The sequence below is a fragment of the Schistocerca nitens genome, chromosome 2 (assembly GCF_023898315.1).
Source record: "Schistocerca nitens isolate TAMUIC-IGC-003100 chromosome 2, iqSchNite1.1, whole genome shotgun sequence".
Classification (NCBI taxonomy): Eukaryota; Metazoa; Arthropoda; class Insecta; order Orthoptera; family Acrididae; genus Schistocerca; species Schistocerca nitens.
The window spans coordinates 1025886614-1025903900 of record NC_064615.1 but is presented as its reverse complement, the minus strand read 5'-3'; the positions used below and the strand labels follow the sequence as shown (position 1 = coordinate 1025903900).

At 46.0% G+C, this 17287-nt stretch overlaps 1 protein-coding gene across 2 annotated transcripts in view; it reads right to left on the bottom strand.

The window, feature by feature from the left end:
- The window catches only part of LOC126237373 (uncharacterized), a 786945-nt gene that overhangs the window by 546477 nt on the left and 223181 nt on the right, over positions 1-17287 (bottom strand). The window lies entirely within an intron of this gene.

Below are 17287 nucleotides of genomic sequence, written 5' to 3'. Positions count from 1 at the left end.
AAAGACCAGCCACGTAGTGAACAATATTAAATTATAATTATAAAATTATTATTAATCAAAATATAATTTAATATAATATAATTGTTACAATTACATTTTGTTATTAATTAACTATTAATGATTATTAAATTATAATTATTACTTATTAAATTATGTACAACATTAAGTTATGCATGTAGGTACAATGAAACTTGATTTCTTATTATGTTAAATCTTAGGTAGAAATGTTTAAGATTAACAATTTATGTATTGAGAAGATGCAAAGGTGACAGAAAGTTTACATTTCCAGGATGCCACCACCGATGCTGTCCAGAAAGACACTGCGCCTCTCACTCCTGGGCAGCCACCTCCCAGTCTACAGTGTGACCCGAAAATCCATTAACATTTGAAAATGCAGTAATTCACGGAAGAATGTAGGCAGAGATGTAAAAGTTGACGCACTTGCCTGAAATAACACGAGATTTTTTATTTGGTCATCAGTCTTCTGACTGGTTTGATGCGGCCCCCCACGAATTCCTTTCCTGTGCTAACCTCTTCATCTCAGAGTAGCACCTGCAACCTACGTCCTCAATTATTTGCTGGATCTATTCCAATGTGTTCCTCTACAGTTTTTGCCCTCTACAGTTCCCTCTAGTACCATGGAAGTCATTCCCTCATGTCTTAACAGATGTCCTATCACCCAGTCCCTTCTCCTTATCAGTGTTTTCCACATATTCCTTTCCTCTCCGACTCTGTGCAGAACCTCCTCATTCCTTATCTTATCAGTCCATCTAATTTTCAACATCCATCTGTAGCACCACATCTCAAATCCTTCGATTCTCTTGTGTTCCGGTTTTCCCACAGTCCATGTTTCACTACCATACAATACTGTACTCCAGACGTACATTCTCAGAAATTTCTTTCTCAAATTAAGGCCGATATTTGATATTAGCTGACTTCTGTTGGCCAGAAATGCCTTTTTTGCCATAGCGAGTCTGCTTTTGATGTCCTCCTTGCTCCGTCCGTCATTGGTTATTTTACTGCCTAGGTAGCAGAATTCCTTAACTTCATCTACTTCGTGACCATAAATCCTGATACGTTTCTCGCTGTTCTCGTTTGCACTGCTTCTCATTACCTTCGTCTTTCTTCGATTTGCTTTCAATCCATACTCTGTACTCATCAGGCAGTTCATTCCATTCAGCATATCCTGTAACTCTTCTTCACTTTCACTCAGGATAGCAATGACATCAGCGAATCGTATCATTGATATCCTTTCACCTTGAATTTTAATTCCACTCCTGAACCTTTCCTTCATTTCCATCATTGCTTCCTCGATGTACAGATTGAACAGTAGGGGCGAAAGACTACGTCCTTGTCTTACACCGTTTTAATACGAGTACTTCGTTCTTGACCGTCCACTCTTATTATTCCCTCTTGGCTGTTGTACATATTGTATATGACCGGTCCATCCCTATAGCTTACCCGTACTTTTCTCAGAATTTCGAACATCTTGCACCATTTTTCTTTGTCGAACGTTTTTTCCAGGTCGACAAATCCTATGAACGTGTCTTGATTTTTATTTAGTCTTGTTTCCATCATCAACCGCAACGTCAGAATTGCCTCTCTCGAGCCTTCACTTTTCCTAAAGCCAACCTGATCGTCATCTAGCGCATTCTCAGTTTTTTCCCCATTCTTCTATATATTATTCTTGTAAGCAACTTGGATGCATGCGCTGTTATGATTGTGCTGTAATTCTCGCACTTGTCACCTCTTGCCATCTTCAGAATTGTGTGGACGATGCTTTACCGAATGTCAGATGGTATGTGGCCAGACTCATACATTCTACACACCAACGTGAATAATCGTTTTGTTGCCACTTCCCCCAATGATTTTAGAAATTCTGCCTTATTTGACATTAAGTCCTACAAAGCGCTTTTAAATTCTCATTCTAATACTGATTCCCCTACTCTCCTAAATCGACTCCTGTTTCTTCTTCTATCACATCAGACAAATCTCCCCTCCCATAGAGGCTTTCAAGGTATTCTTTCCACCTAGCCGCTCTCTCCTCTGCATTTAACAGTGGAATTCCCGTGGCACTCTTAATGTTATGACCCTTCCTTTTAATGTCACCGAAGATTGTTTTGACTTTCCTGTATGCTGAGTCTGTCTTTCCGACAATCGTCTTTTTTTCCATGTCTTCACATCTTTCATGTAGCCATTTCGTCTTAGCTTTCCTGCACTTGACTGTGGGAAAACCGAAACAGAAGTGCCTCGAAGCATTTGAGTTGTAGTGCTACAGACAAATGTTGAAAATTAGGTGGACCGATAAGGTAAGGAATTAGGAGGTTCTGTGCAGAATCGGAGAGGAAAGTAATATGTGAAAACACTGACAAGAAGAAGGCACAGGATGATAGGACACCTGTTAATGTTGTTGTTGTGGTCTTCAGTCCTGAGACTGGTTTGATGCAGCTCTCCATGCTACTCTATCCTGTGCAAGCCTCTTCATCTCCCAGTACCTACTACAGCCTATATCCTTCTGAATCTGCTTAGTGTATTCATCTCTTGGTCTCCCTCTACGATTTTTACCCTCCACGCTGCCCTCCAGTACTACATTGGTGATCCCTTGATGCCTCAGAACACGTCCTACAAACCGATCCCTTCTTCTAGTCAAGTTGTGTCACAAACTCCTCTTCTCCCCAATTCTATTCAATACCTCCTCATTAGTTATGTAATCTATCCATCTAATCTTCAGCATTCTTCTGTAACACCACATTTCGAAAGCTTCTATTCTCTTCTTATCCAAACTATTCATCGTCCATGTTTCACTTCCATACATGGCTACACTCCATACAAATACTTTCAGAAACTACTTCCTGACACTTATATCTATACTCGATGTTAACAAATTTCTCTTCTTCAGAAACGCTTTCCTTGTCATTGCCAGTCTACATTTTATATCCTCTCTACTTCGACCATCATCAGTTATTTTGCTCCCCAAATAGCAAAACTCCTTTACTACTTTAAGAGTCTCATTTCCTAATCTAATTCCCTCAGCATCACCCGACTTAATTCGACTACATTCCATTATCCTCGTTTTCCTTTGTTTATGTTCATCTTATATCCTCCTTTCAAGACACTGTCCATTCCGTTCAACTGCTCTTCCAAGTCCTTTGCTGTCTCTGACAGAATTACAATGTCATCGGCGAACCTCAAAGTTTTTATTTCTTCTCCACGATATTTAATTCCTACTCCGAATTTTTCTCTTGTTTCCTTTACTACTTGCTCAATATACAGATTGAATAACATCGGGGAGAGGCTACAACCCTGTCTCACTCCCTTCCCAACCACTGCTTCCCTTTCATGTCCCTCGACTCTTACAACTGCCACCTGGTTTCTGTACAAATTGTAAATAGCCTTTCGCTCCCTGTATTTTACCCCTGCCACCGTCAGAATTTGAAAGAGAGTATTCTAGTCAACATTGTCAAACGCTTTCTCTAAGTCTACAACTGCTAGAAATGTAGGTTTGCCTTTCCTTAATCTTTCTTCTAAGATAAGTCGTAGGGTCAGTATTGTCTCAAGTGTTCCAAAATTTCTACGGAATCCAAACTGATCTTCCCCGAGGTCGGCTTCTACCAGTTTTTCCATTCGTCTGTAAAGAATTCGCGTTAATATTTTGCAGCTGTGACTTATTAAACTGATAGTTCGGTAATTTTCACATCTGTCAACACCTGCTTTCTTTGGGATTGGAATTATTATATTCTTCTTGAAGTCTGAGGGGATTTCGCCTGTCTCATACATATTGCTCACCAGATGGTAGAGTTTTGTCGGGACTGGTACTCCCAAGGCTGTCAGTAGTTCTAATGGAATGTTGTCTAATCCCGGGGCCGTGTTTCGACTTAGGTCTTTCAGTGCTCTGTCAAACTCTTCACGCAGTATCATATCCCCCATTTCATCTTCATCTACCTCCTCTTCCATTTCCATAATATTGTCCTCAAGTACATTGCCCCTGTATAGGCCATCTATATACTCCTTCCACCTTTCTGCTTTCCCTTCTTTGCTTAGAACTGGGTTTCCATCTGAGCTCTTGATATTCATGCAAGTGGTTCTCTTTCCTCCAAAGGTCTCTTTAATTTTCCTGTAGGCAGTATCTATCTTACCTCTAGTGAGATAAACCTCTACATCCTTACATTTGTCCTCTAGCCATCCCTGCTTAGCCATTTTGCACTTCCTGTCGATCTCATTTTTGAGACGTTTGTATTCCTTTTTGCCTGCTTCACTTGCTGCATTTTTGTACACTCCCGGAAATTGAAATAAGAACACCGTGAATTCATTGTCCCAGGAAGGGGAAACTTTATTGACACATTCCTGGGGTCAGTTACATCACATGATCACACTGACAGAACCACAGGCACATAGACACAGGCAACACAGCATGCACAATGTCGGCACTAGTACAGTGTATATCCACCTTTCGCAGCAATGCAGGCTGCTATTCTCCCATGGAGACGATCGTAGAGATGCTGGATGTAGTCCTGTGGAACGGCTTGCCATGCCATTTCCACCTGGCGCCTCAGATGGACCAGCGTTCGTGCGGGACGTGCAGACCGCGTGAGACGACGCTTCATCCAGTCTCAAACATGCTCAATGGGGGACAGATCCGGAGATCTTGCTGGCCAGGGTAGTTGACTTACACCTTCTAGAGCACGTTGGGTGGCACGGGATCCATGCGGACGTGCATTGTCCTGTTGGAACAGCAAGTTCCCTTGCCGGTCTAGGAATGGTAGAACGATGGGTTCGATGACGGTTTGGATGTACCGTGCACTATTCAGTGTCCCCTCGACGATCACCAGTGGTGTACGGCCAGTGTAGGAGATCGCTCCCCACACCATGATGCCGGGTGTTGGCCCTGTGTGCCTCGGTCGTATGCAGTCCTGATTGTGGCGCTCACCTGCACGGCGCCAAACACGCATACGACCATCATTGGCACCAAGGCAGAAGCGACTCTCATCGCTGAAGACGACACGTCTCCATTCGTCCCTCCATTCACGCCTGTCGCGACACCACTGGAGGCGGGCTGCACGATGTTGGGGCGTGAGCGGAAGACGGCCTCACGGTGTGCGGGACCGTAGCCCAGCTTCATGGAGACGGTTGCGAATGGTCCTCGCCGATACCCCAGGAGCAACAGTGTCCCTAATTTGCTGGGAAGTGGCGGTGCGGTCCCCTACGGCACTGCGTAGGATCCTACGGTCTTGGCGTGCATCCGTGCGTCGCTGCGGTCCGGTCCCAGGTCGACGGGCACGTGCACCTTCCGCCGACCACTGGCGACAACATCGATGTACTGTGGAGACCTCACGCCCCACGTGTTGAGCAATTCGGCGGTACGTCCACCCGGCCTCCCGCATGCCCACTATACGCCCTCGCTCAAAGTCCGTCAACTGCACATACGGTTCACGTCCACGCTGTCGCGGAATGCTACCATTGTTAAAGACTGCGATGGAGCTCCGTATGCCACGGCAAACTGGCTGACACTGACGGCGGCGGTGCACGAATGCTGCGCAGCTAGCGCCATTCGACGGCCAACACCGCGGTTCCTGGTGTGTCCGCTGTGCCGTGCGTGTGATCATTGCTTGTACAGCTCTCTCGCAGTGTCCGGAGCAAGTATGGTGGGTCTGACACAACGGTGTCAATGTGTTCTTTTTTCCATTTCCAGGAGTGTATTTTATCCTTTCATCAATTAAATTCAGTATCTCTTCTGTTACCCAAGGGTTTCTACTAGCCCTCATCTTTTTACCTACTTGATCCTCTGCTGCCTTTACTATTTCATTCCTCGAAGCTACCCATTCTTCTTCTACTGTATTTCTTTCCCCTATTCCTATCAATAGTTCCCTTAAGCTCTCCCTGAAATTGTGTACAACTTCTGGTTCTTTCAGTTCATCCAGGTCCCATCTCTTTAAATTTCCACCTTTTTGCAGTTTCTTCAGTTTTAATTTACAGTTCATAACCAATAGATTGTGGTCAGAATCCACATCAGCCCCTGGAAATGTCTTACAATTTTTAACCTGGTTCCTAAATCTCTGTCTTACCATTATATAATCTATCTGAAACCTTTTAGTATCTCCAGGGTTCTTCCATGTATACAACCTTCTTTCATGATTCTTGAACCAAGTGTTAGCTATGATTAAGTTACGCTGTGTGCAAAATTCTACCAGGCGGCTTCCTCTTTCATTTCTTAGCCGCAATCCATATTCACCTACTACGTTTCCTTCTCTTCCTTTTCCTACTGTCGAATTCCAGTCACCCATGGCTATTAAATTTTCATCTCCCTTCACTACCTGAATAATTTCTTTTATCTCATCACACATTTCATCAACTTCTTCATCATCTGCAGAACTAGTTGGCGTATAAACTTGTACTACTGTAGTTGGCGTGGGCTTCGTGTCTATCTTGGCCACAATAATGCGTTCACTATGCTGTTTGTAGTAGCTTACCCACACTCCTATTTTTTTATTCATTATTGAACCTACTCCTGTATTACCCCTATTTGATATTGTATTTACAACCCTGTATTCACCTGACCAAAAGTCTTGTTCCTCCTGCCACCGAACTTCGCTAATTCCCACTATATCTGACTTTAACCTATCTATTTCCCTTTTTAAATTTTCTAACCTACCTGCCCGATTAAGGGATCTGACATTTCACTCTCCGATCCGTAGAACGCCAGTTTTCTTTCTCCTGATAACGACTTCCTCTTGAGTATTCCCCGCCCGGAGATCCGAATGGGGGACTATTTTACCCCCGGAATATTTTACCCAAGAGGACGCGATCACCATTTAATCATACAGTAAAGCTGCATGCCCTCGGGAAAAATTACGGCTGTAATTTCCCCTTGCTTCCAGCCGTTCGCAGTACCAAAACAGCAAGGCCGTTTTGGTTAGTGTTACAGGACCAGATCAGTCAATCATCCAGACTGTTGCCCCTGCAACTACTGATACCCCTCCGTTATGGTTGTACCTACGGTACGGCTATCTGTATCGATGGGGCACGCAAGCCTCCCCACCAACGGCAAGGTCCATGGTTCATGGGGGGGGGGGGGGCGGGATAATACATCAGGAAATAGCTTCCATGGTACTGTGCTATTAACCTACGCATTCAACAAGGTACTCCTGATAGCATTCAGATGTAAATGCCTAATTAAAGATACTTGCTATAAATGTAGCTATGCACTCTAGACTTTGTTAGGTCGAGGACCCTTCACGAGGTCCCTGTATGTTTTGTCTATATTGAGTCCTTCCGCTCGCCTTCTGCAAGCCTCACTCGTGCTTTCACAGAGCGCGTGCTTGTTTTGTCGGTGAGTTATCGGTTCATAATATTGTTCTGTCCGTTTACTCCGCTATAGGGTAGCAGACCATATTCCTATTTCGATGAGTTCTTCGCTTTAAGAGTGGTTGCGGCGTCTGAAATATTTCTTGAGACTCTAGCTTATTTAACTACACTGAAGCGCCAAAGAAACTGGTATAGGCATGCATATTCAAGTACAGAGACACGTAAATAGTCAGAATACGACGCTGCGGTTGGCAACGCCTATTATAAGACAACAAATGCCTGGCGCAGTTCTTAGATCGGTTACTGCTGCTACAATGGCAGGATATCAAGATTTAAGTGACTTTGAACGTGGTGTTATAGACGGTGCACGAGCTATTGGACACAGCATTTCTGAGGTGGCTATGAAGTGGTGATTTTCCCGTAAGACCATTTCAAGAGTGTACCGCGAATATCACGAATCCGGCAAAATATCAAATCACCGACATTGCTGCATCCGGAAAAAGATCCTTCAAGAACGAGACTAACGACGGCTGAAGAGAATCGTTCAACGTGACAGATGTGCAAACCTTCCGCAAATTGCTGCAGATTTCTATATAGTGCCATCAACATCAGCGTGCGAACCGTTCAACGAAACATCATCGACACGGACTTTCAGAGCCAAAGGGCCACTCGTGTACCCTTGATGACGGCACAAAGCTTTACTCCTCGCCTGGCCCCGTAACTCAGCCGTTGGACTGTTGATGGCTGGAAACATGCTGCCTGGTCGGACCAGTTTCGTTTAAAATTTTATCCAGCGGATGGACGTGAACGGGTATGGAGACAACCTCATGAATCCATGAACCCTACATGTCAGCAGTGAACTGTTAAAGCTAGTGGAAGCTCTGTAATGGTGTGAGGCGTGTGCAGCTGGAATGATATGGGACCCCTGATACGTCTAGATACGACTCGGGATCCGACTCTGAGAGATGACACGTACGTTAGCATCCTGTCTGATCACCTGATTCCATTCATGTCCCTTGTGTATTCCGACGGACTTGGGCAATTTTACCGGGACAATGAGACACCTCACACGTCCAGAATTGCTACAGAGTAGGTCCAGGGACACTAAGTTTAAAGTCTTACGCTGGCCACCAAACTCTCTAGATATGAACATTATGGAGTATATCTGGGATGCCTTTCAAGGTGCTGGTCAAAAGAGTTCTCCATCCCCTCGTACTCTTACGGATTTATGGATAACCCTGTACGATTCACGGTGTCAGTCCCCTCTAGCACTACTTCAGACATTCGTAATTTTTATATCACTAAAATTAATATTGCTCCAGTTGTCTGCGTTTTGGTTGCTTCCGTTAACTTCCGTTGAGCCGTCACCTGCACCGCTACAGGGTTTTGACTGGGCAGTAAGAGGCATCCTTACGGAGGTACCAGTTTGAGCGGAACTGGATTGTAGGGCACATTATTGGCGACGCACTGTCTATGGTGCCTTTTCTCGGCAAAAGGCGTTTCAAGTCTCCTACCAATTGACTATGCGGGGCCACAGAGGAAGAAGCACTTTGGGTGGTGACTTTTATCTTTGCCGCGTCTGTCAATGCCCTGGGGGTAGTTTATGGTTTGCTACAAGAAGCAGAGGGCACTGGGGATGAAAGGATTTGGATGATGTCCACGCCATGAGTTTGGTGCACTAGTAACAGTCGTAGAGTCAATGTTCGAAGACTGGAGCGCAGTGGAGGTAGAACTATCGATTCCATACTGAGACCCCTGCTGAGACAGGCGTATGATCTGCTTTTGAAGTTACAGTAATGCTTCCTTAGTTCATCGCTGGACGATAATTGTGGTGGACTCTGCTCGTTATTGTTTGCAGCCTTTTCATTTCGTTCTTTTTCTCGCCTTTCTCACGTACATTCGTTATTTAGGAGTTCTCTACCGAGCCGATTGAGCAGCTCTATTTGCAATACGGTGTGGCTGTAAGCCTCCGAGCCATGTCGGGTCTCGCCCTGAGCTAGCATATCGTCCTCATAGTCCATCGTGTTCGGGAACCATCATGTTCAGAATCCGAAATGGATCCCTTGGTACAGTAATGGTGACTGCCGCGTTTCCGCTTCCACGTTATCCACTTTTCCCCAACAGTTGTCGTAAACACCAGCAGAGAGGACGTCAGACGTCTCCACTCTTCCTCCCGCCATCAGGATCTCCACCCTGTCGACGGAGATCAGAACTTGATTTTGTCGTAGCCGCGGGGCTTGCTGCACCTGATTATTCGATGTTGTTGTTGGGGTGTCTGTATTTCTGTGCGGCTCCGTAGTCCTTTCGGGCAAGCTGGCCGCGGTGTAAGTTCTTTCGCGTGCAGCATCCGGCCGTTTCAGAGTTGTTTCAGAATTTGTTCCGTTTCGGGCATGGATTACAGCATTCTTTAGGCTCTTTTGTTTGCATTCTGGTCTGTTGTGGCCCTTCTCCTCACATCTGTTGCGCAAAAATCCTGTTTCTGTGCAGTCCTTCAGAGTGTGGTCAAGATCACAACACCTAAACCAATACAAGACTGCAACACATTTCTTAACACTCAATGGACGCAAACTGACTTCCACATCGACTTCGACCAGTAGCACGTCACCCACGCCTCTCACTGTTGTTCAGTTCATATATGAGGTGCAGTCAAATGAAAACAGAACACCGGCCACAACGGGACCGTGAAATAGTTCCATTAAAAAGTAGCCAGCACATACGTTAAGACATTTATCCCACTGGCAGACGGGACGATCGATTGCTGATTCGTAGAACGCGGTGGGCTGCTGACGGATCCACAACCGCATCAAGTCACGACTTCCTCGTCCGACTGAAATTGACGACCGCGCGTGTATTTCTTCGGGTAACCAAAGATGCGAAAATCACATGGTGAAAGATCTGGCCTGTAAGGAGGATGCTGCAGTGTTTCCCAACCAAATCGATGAGACATTGCCGTCGTCCGATAGGACTGACAGCTGGGAGGGGGCAAGTCGTTCAAGTGCAGCAGGATGTCTCAGTTTGACAGTATTCTTCGGCGTTTTGACTTCATGGCGCGTCGCAGTTTCTACAAAGTATCGTCGTAGCGCTGTGCACTGATTGTGGTTCCACGCTCGAGGAACTCGATGAGCAGTGGGCCCCTGCAATCGAAGAAGAAGGTCATCCCGGCCGTACCGGTATTCTTTACTGTAGTACCAGTATTCATTACAATTTACAGTGTGAACGTTAACGTTTATCGTGCCTAAAATATTGTTGAGTCTAAAGAAAATATCGCATTTATTTCTTGTTGGTATTAATGTTTGCATACTGTATTACTGATTAAATGAAGAAATGTTCCCACTGAGGCTATAGCTTTATATAATAGTTCTGTTTACTATTGGTCAGTTTCAACCTCATCAAGCACCTGCGTATAACTAAGTGGCCGCGCGGGATTAGCCGAGCAGTCTAGGGCGCTGCAGTTATGGACTGTGCGGCTGGTCCGGCGGAGGTTCGAGTCCTCCCTCGGGCATGGGCGTGTGTGTTTGTCCTTAGGATAATTTAGGTTAAGTAGGTGTAGGCTTAGGGACTGACGACCTTGGCAGTCAAGTCCCACAAGATTTCACACACATTTGAATACATTTTTTTCTACTTTGTAGCGGCACCACAGTTTACGATAGGGAAAGTTAGTTTGTGCAATATTCTGACCACAAGTTACAGCCAGGTGCGAGTCGGATTGCTGTGAGTTACGCATACCAACAGTTCCGAAGTAGAATAGAGGTCACAGAGCAGTCAAATTGCTGAAAGAGATTACATAGCGATTTTGCATGTCGCAAATCACAGGCAGAAGCGGCCCACTGGCCAACCTAGCTTGTTATGAGTACATACGCGAAGCGGCACGTATGGTAAAACAGAGGTGCACAGCCACATATAAATAGGTGTGGGTTTCTAACGAGATTCATTCAAGTGTGGCAGCTCTCTCGGACGGCAGGGCGCCTCAACCACCAGTTACATGAAGCAGCAGATTGGGCGCCAGCGTTTCAGTCCATGGCAAGTCACTGGTGAGACCCTCTGAGGCCAACGTGGGTCCCGTAGCCAGGCAGCGGCGGGCCACTCCACGGCTTGCTACAGCAGGCAGGCGTCCTGGCTTCCAACACACACCGTAGGCATCCTGAGGCGGCGGCCACAGATTCGGACGCCGGATCGTGGGTGCTTGTTGACGCTGTAACCTCAGCCACGCCAGCGAGAAGCACGCAGCTGACCGCTTGCGGCTCACAGTGAGTCGGCAGGGATGCGGACCGCAGAGTCGACTGCCGGCATCCTGACGACATCGCAACTTCGCTGGCGTACAAGGCCGACACGTAGTGTTTGCACGGGTTGCTGAGGCAGCCATTCAGTGCCAAGCCGTTTCAGAGACAGTGAAGTGGTGTCCTCAGCATTGTGGGACCCGGTGACGCAGACTGACGGGAACGTGGCACTGTAGCTGGAAACAATAAGACACTTGGAAAGCTGAGACAAGTCTTAATATGGTGCCTTCTACCACTTCCTGCTGCATTTGGTCATCCTAATACATTCGATGGCAGAATTTGCCGCTACATTTGGTGTCAGAATAGCGGACGTCGTCTGTCCAGTATGACATTTGAGCCCACTGCCCGCATTACATTCACAAGATGTGGTGAGTTTTGACCAGTTTTCTTTTGAGTATTTGACGTTTTCTTGCCTTTTATTGTTTTGAGTATAATCATGGCAGGGCATTTTAGATGTTTTGCGTAGGAATTTTTTTTTTCAGAATAAATGTTGGTGTATTTGGGGCAGTATAATTTTTTTTCGTGGCATGCATTACTTCCGTATTGATTTGAGTATGATGTCACCGAGTATGATGATACTGAGGTGTAGGGAGTCGCGTTACTCTTGTACTTACATGTTTTGTTTCGGGACTAACTGGGAATGAAAGCAACACAATGGCATAGTCAGGGACATGAGGTGTGTCGGAACCAGAAGCGGTACGGATTTTGTTGAAAAAAGTGACAATACGCAGTTGAGAAATGAATTTACATCTACAAGTGGGCGGGAAACCGCATCTGATCAGTCGTTGTTGCCTAGAGTGCAGGAGATTGATCCAGCTGCCCCTAGTCTGATTATTGCGTTTTCTGGCAAGGCATCTGAGGATGTGCGTTCGTTTGTGGAGGACTTGGAGACTTCAGCGGTGATGAATGGTTGGTCTGATGAGCAGTTGTTACGTATAGCCCAGATTAGCTCAACGGGTGAAGCGAAAACAAATGTAGTGTGTTCTGAGGCCTTAAGGAAGGTAGGACAGTTTAAGCAGTTAAAGGAAGGCCTTTTACAAAGGCACAAAAAACAGAATAGCTCTCGGTACTTTAGAGAGAGGTTAAGTAAAATGCCAAAGAGACAGGTGGAGACGATGGAGAAATTTGCGGACAGGATAAGGGAGACTAATGAGTATACTTACGAGTTGTGTCAAGGCGATGAAGGGAATAGTGTTCTGTTGCAGGAGGCCGAGCAAAGGGCACTTGATGTATTTTTGAGGGGGTTACCGGCGCATATGGCACGGAAAGTGCGTGAAGGGACCCTGAGAGATTTGTATTCGGCCATTCAGCTGGCAATTCAATGTTAGGAAATAGACGTGGCAACAGGGGTACGCGAGAGGCAAACAGTGTTTACAGCGGGTGTGCAATTTTTTAAGTGAGGTCGTACGGGACATGTGCAGAGGCAATGTACCCAGTCACCAAGGAATAAAGGAAGGGGTGGAAATCGGCAGCGGGGAGGATGGAGAAGTGGAGGTAGGAGAGGTGGACATGCGTTAAACGGCAGAGGGGGCCCAAGACCCACAAACAGTAGCTCCCGTTTAATTTCGGGGTTAAAATGGTTCAAATGGTTCTGAGCACTATGGGACTTAACATCTGTGGTCATCAGTCCCCTAGAACTTAGAACTACCTAAACCTAACTAAGGACATCACACACATCCATGCCCGAGACAGGATTCGAACCTGCGACTGTAGCAGTCGCGTGGTTCCGGACTGAGCGCCTAGAACCGCTAGACCACCGCGGCCGGCAATTTCGGGGTTACAAATACGTATCAGAGGTAGAATGTTCAGGAACTAAAAAGTTAAAGATTTTGTCGGACAGAGGGGCCAAGTGTCAGTGGCTACTAGGAATATAATGGGACGATGGAAGCTAGACCCACCACGTTATAGGTTGCGTGGAGTGGGATATAAGGAGGGCACGCCTTTGGGGTCGGTGACAGTTAACTCTCGAATAGAGAAAGTCCGATTTAATGCATGCATGGAGGTAGTACCATGGGTAAGCGAGGGCTACAACATGACCCTAGGAGTAGATTTTTTGCATCAACATCAAGCCAAAATTGACCTTGGACAACGAACTGTGGAACTTGGTGGAATGTTATTTCAGCTAGGGGAAACTGTTGTCAATGCAGAGCTGTCGCGAGGGGCATTCAACGTAATGAACAAATCAATAGAACAGCGTACATTAGCATTAAGGTTTAATTCGCGTGAGTATGTGTCTAGTGGCGCCGGGAAGTCGCTTTAGGTAAGTGTGGAGTCAAATCTACCTCTGGGTACAGTATGTGTTATTGAACCATTGGAGGATAATGAAGGTTTGGGTCCATTGTGATGTTTTGTGAAACGTAGTGTTGTAGGCGTACAGGAGGGGAACAACGGACGAGTAGTCCCCGTCAACGTGGATAATTTTAGCGCTGTAGACGCGAATTTAAGTAAAGGAGTTTTAATAGCAAATTTGGATGTGCCAGATGCCGAAGACTGGTGTTCGAGAGATAGGCCAAGCGATCAACCACTAACTGCCGATAGAACTGCATTGCGTGGCAAAATTAAGCATTTGAAAGGAGGAGAAAGAGAGCATATGGAAGAATTATTGTGGGAATTTAAGGTTTTGTTTTTTCCACATGGGCCGTTACCAGCAACTCCATTAGTTCAACACAGGAAACCAACAGGGAATGAAGCACCTGTTTACCGCAAACCATACAGAATGCCGAGATGTTTGCAGCCGATTGTGAAGGATTTAATTGATCAACAGTTTGCGGACGGTGTTATAGAGCATAGTAATAGTTGCTGGGTGTTCATAGGAAATTGCCATTTCTATCGAAAGTTTGTGAAGGGTTTTGCAGATTTAGCACAGCTGTTGACGCGATTGTTACGGAAGGGCGTGAAATTTGAGTGGACAGAAGAGTGTCAGAAAGCGTTTGACAAAAGGGAAAACGAAGAAGTTCCTCACGAGGTATCAAGGACCATACGAAGTTGTTGAAACCACATCCCCTGTTAATGTTAAGCTTCAGCTGCCAACTAGAACAACGATAGTACACATTGGGCGGTTACGGCCATTTAAGGGTTGCCTGAATGTGCTTCCAGGTATGTCACAGGAAGGAAAGAGGAAGAAAGAGAGAGTGAAGAGAGGTGCTAAGCACAGAGAAAACCATGAAGATAGAGTACAGCATGAAGTACCGTATGCTTTGCGATGCAGAAAGTAGTAGAGTATTTGTACTTGTTTTTGTTTTCGTGTCATATAACGTTCGGTTTGCGTAGAGTAATTAGGCATTGTATTTTCATATGTTGTATTTCTTTTCGAATATAGCCTGCCACGGACAGCAGTCCTTTTGAAGAGGGAGGAAGGGTGATGGTGATCTCTGTCCTCGGGTCACTGAAAAGGGAAGTGTAGCGTCTGACGTACGTGGAGTGTTGTTAAAGGAGAAATCAAACGCAGTTCTGGAGAAATAAATGCGTCGGAGTAAATTTTGCGGCAAAGCCGTAATAAATATGTGTTGAACGATGTCAGAGTCGTACGATTTCCTGTTTAAATTTTTTGTTATCGACAGTGCGGCCAGGAAAATCGTGTTTATTGCACCAGTTCATATAATGTAATTTAAGGATGAAAGTAGTCACACAATCGGTGTTGAGTTTGAATAAAAAATAGTGAATGTTTGAGAAAAATCTGTGAAGCTACAAATATGGGACACGTGCACGGTACAATTATTTTTAGCCAGGGGGAAAGGACTAGGCTGTCCAAGGGACATCGTGGAGCCAAAATCGAGCTTGCAACGGTTCGGGATGCATTGGATCTTCTCCACCTACGAGAATTTGGTAGTAGTAACAAGTTGTTTTGAGCGGGGAGTATTGGCAGAAGCCAAACGTATAGAGCTCGAGGAGAGCGGAATTTTAATCAATGGAACTAAGTGTAACACATAGGATCAACTTTCCACCTGCCAGCTTCAATTTCAGGAGTCATGCAATTGAATGTTACGCAGCCACAGCTGTACTGGCCAGAAGCCACTTTAGACTTTTGCCAAGGCAGAATCTGACTTTGTAAAACCAAACTCCGGAGCCAAGTCTGTTGACATCCATAAACTTGTTCATTTTAGAGCAAGAGAGGCGCATATCAGCCGAAAAGCTTGTGCAACATGTCGCTTAGTGTAGGGAAAGACAACGGCAAATAATGATCAGTTTGAGCACCTCTGTACCAAATGTCATCGCAGCCTTAACTTCGTTATGTGTTGTTTTCTTTCTGATCAGGAGGAGAGCTAATTGCAAGAGGGAACCAAGGGAGTCCAAGTCCCAGTGGATTGGATACGGAGGGCGTGAGACGAGTAGGTAAGAGGTAAATCGAGCAGTGGTCGTCCAGTAAGGAATTTTTACGTTTTGTTTCATGTCATGGGTTTAAGGGGCACTAGACCACATTTAAGTAAGGAAATATGCCATAGTAGCCCACCCAAAAAAATTAAGAGCTAGTTAAGGGTCTCCCCGGGAGCCGGGTCTTTCCAAAGAGGGAAATAATGTAGCAGCACCACCGTTTAGGATAGGAAAAGTTAGTTTGTGCAATATTCTGAGCACAAGTTACAGCCAGGCGCGGGCCGGATTGCAGTGAGTTACACATATCAAGAATTGTAAAGTAGAATAGAGACCACAGGGCCGTCAAATAGCTGAAAGAGTATATGTAGCTTTTTTGCATGTCGCAAATCACAGGCAGAAGGCTCCCACTGGCCAACCTAGAGTGTTACGTGTATGTGACGTGAAGCGGTGCGTATGGCAAACAGAGGTGCACAGCCACATATAAACAGGTGCAGGTTTCTAATGAGATTCATTCAAGTGTGGCAGCTCTCCTGGATTGCGGGGCATGTCACACCTCCAGCTACCCACAGCATCAGATGGGACGCCACTCTGAGGCTGACACAGGGTCCATAGCCAGCCAGTGGTGGGCCACTCCACGGTTTCCTAAAGCGCATCCTGGCTTCCAACACACACCAGAGGCAGCCGGCCAAAGTGGCCGTGCAGTTAAAGGCGCTGCAGTCTGGAACCGCAAGACCGCTATGGTCGCAGGTTCGAATCCTGCCTCGGGCATGGATGTTTGTGATGTCCTTAGGTTAGTTAGGTTTAACTAGTTCTAAGTTCTAGGGGACTAATGACCTCAGCAGTTGAGTCCCATAGTGCTCAGAGCCATTTGAACCACACCAGAGGCATCCCGAGGCGAGGGCTGCAGATTCAGACACTGGAACACAGTCGCTTGTTGTCGTCACGTACTCAGCCACAGGGGGCCAGAAGCACCCAGCTGGCCGCCTGTGGCTCACACCAAGCAGTGCTGAGTCAGCAGGGATGCAGACTGCTGAGTCGACTGCCAGCATCCTGACGACAACGCAACTTTGCTGGCATACAAGGCCTACACACAGTGCGTGCACGAGTTGCTGAGGCAGCCATTCCGCGGCATGCCGTTTCTCAGACAGCAAAGTGGTGTCCTCAGCATTGCGGGACCTGATGATGCAGACCGAGTTGAACACAGCACTGTAGCTGGAAACAATAAATCACTTCCAAAGCTCAGATGAGTCTTAATACGGTGCCTTCTACCTCTTCCCACTACATTTGGTCATCCTGGTACATTCGGTTGCAGAAGTTGCCACTACAACTTAATGACCATTCACAGTAAAGTTCTCAAAAAGAAATCCAATTTACTGCACGAAATTACTCTATCCCGG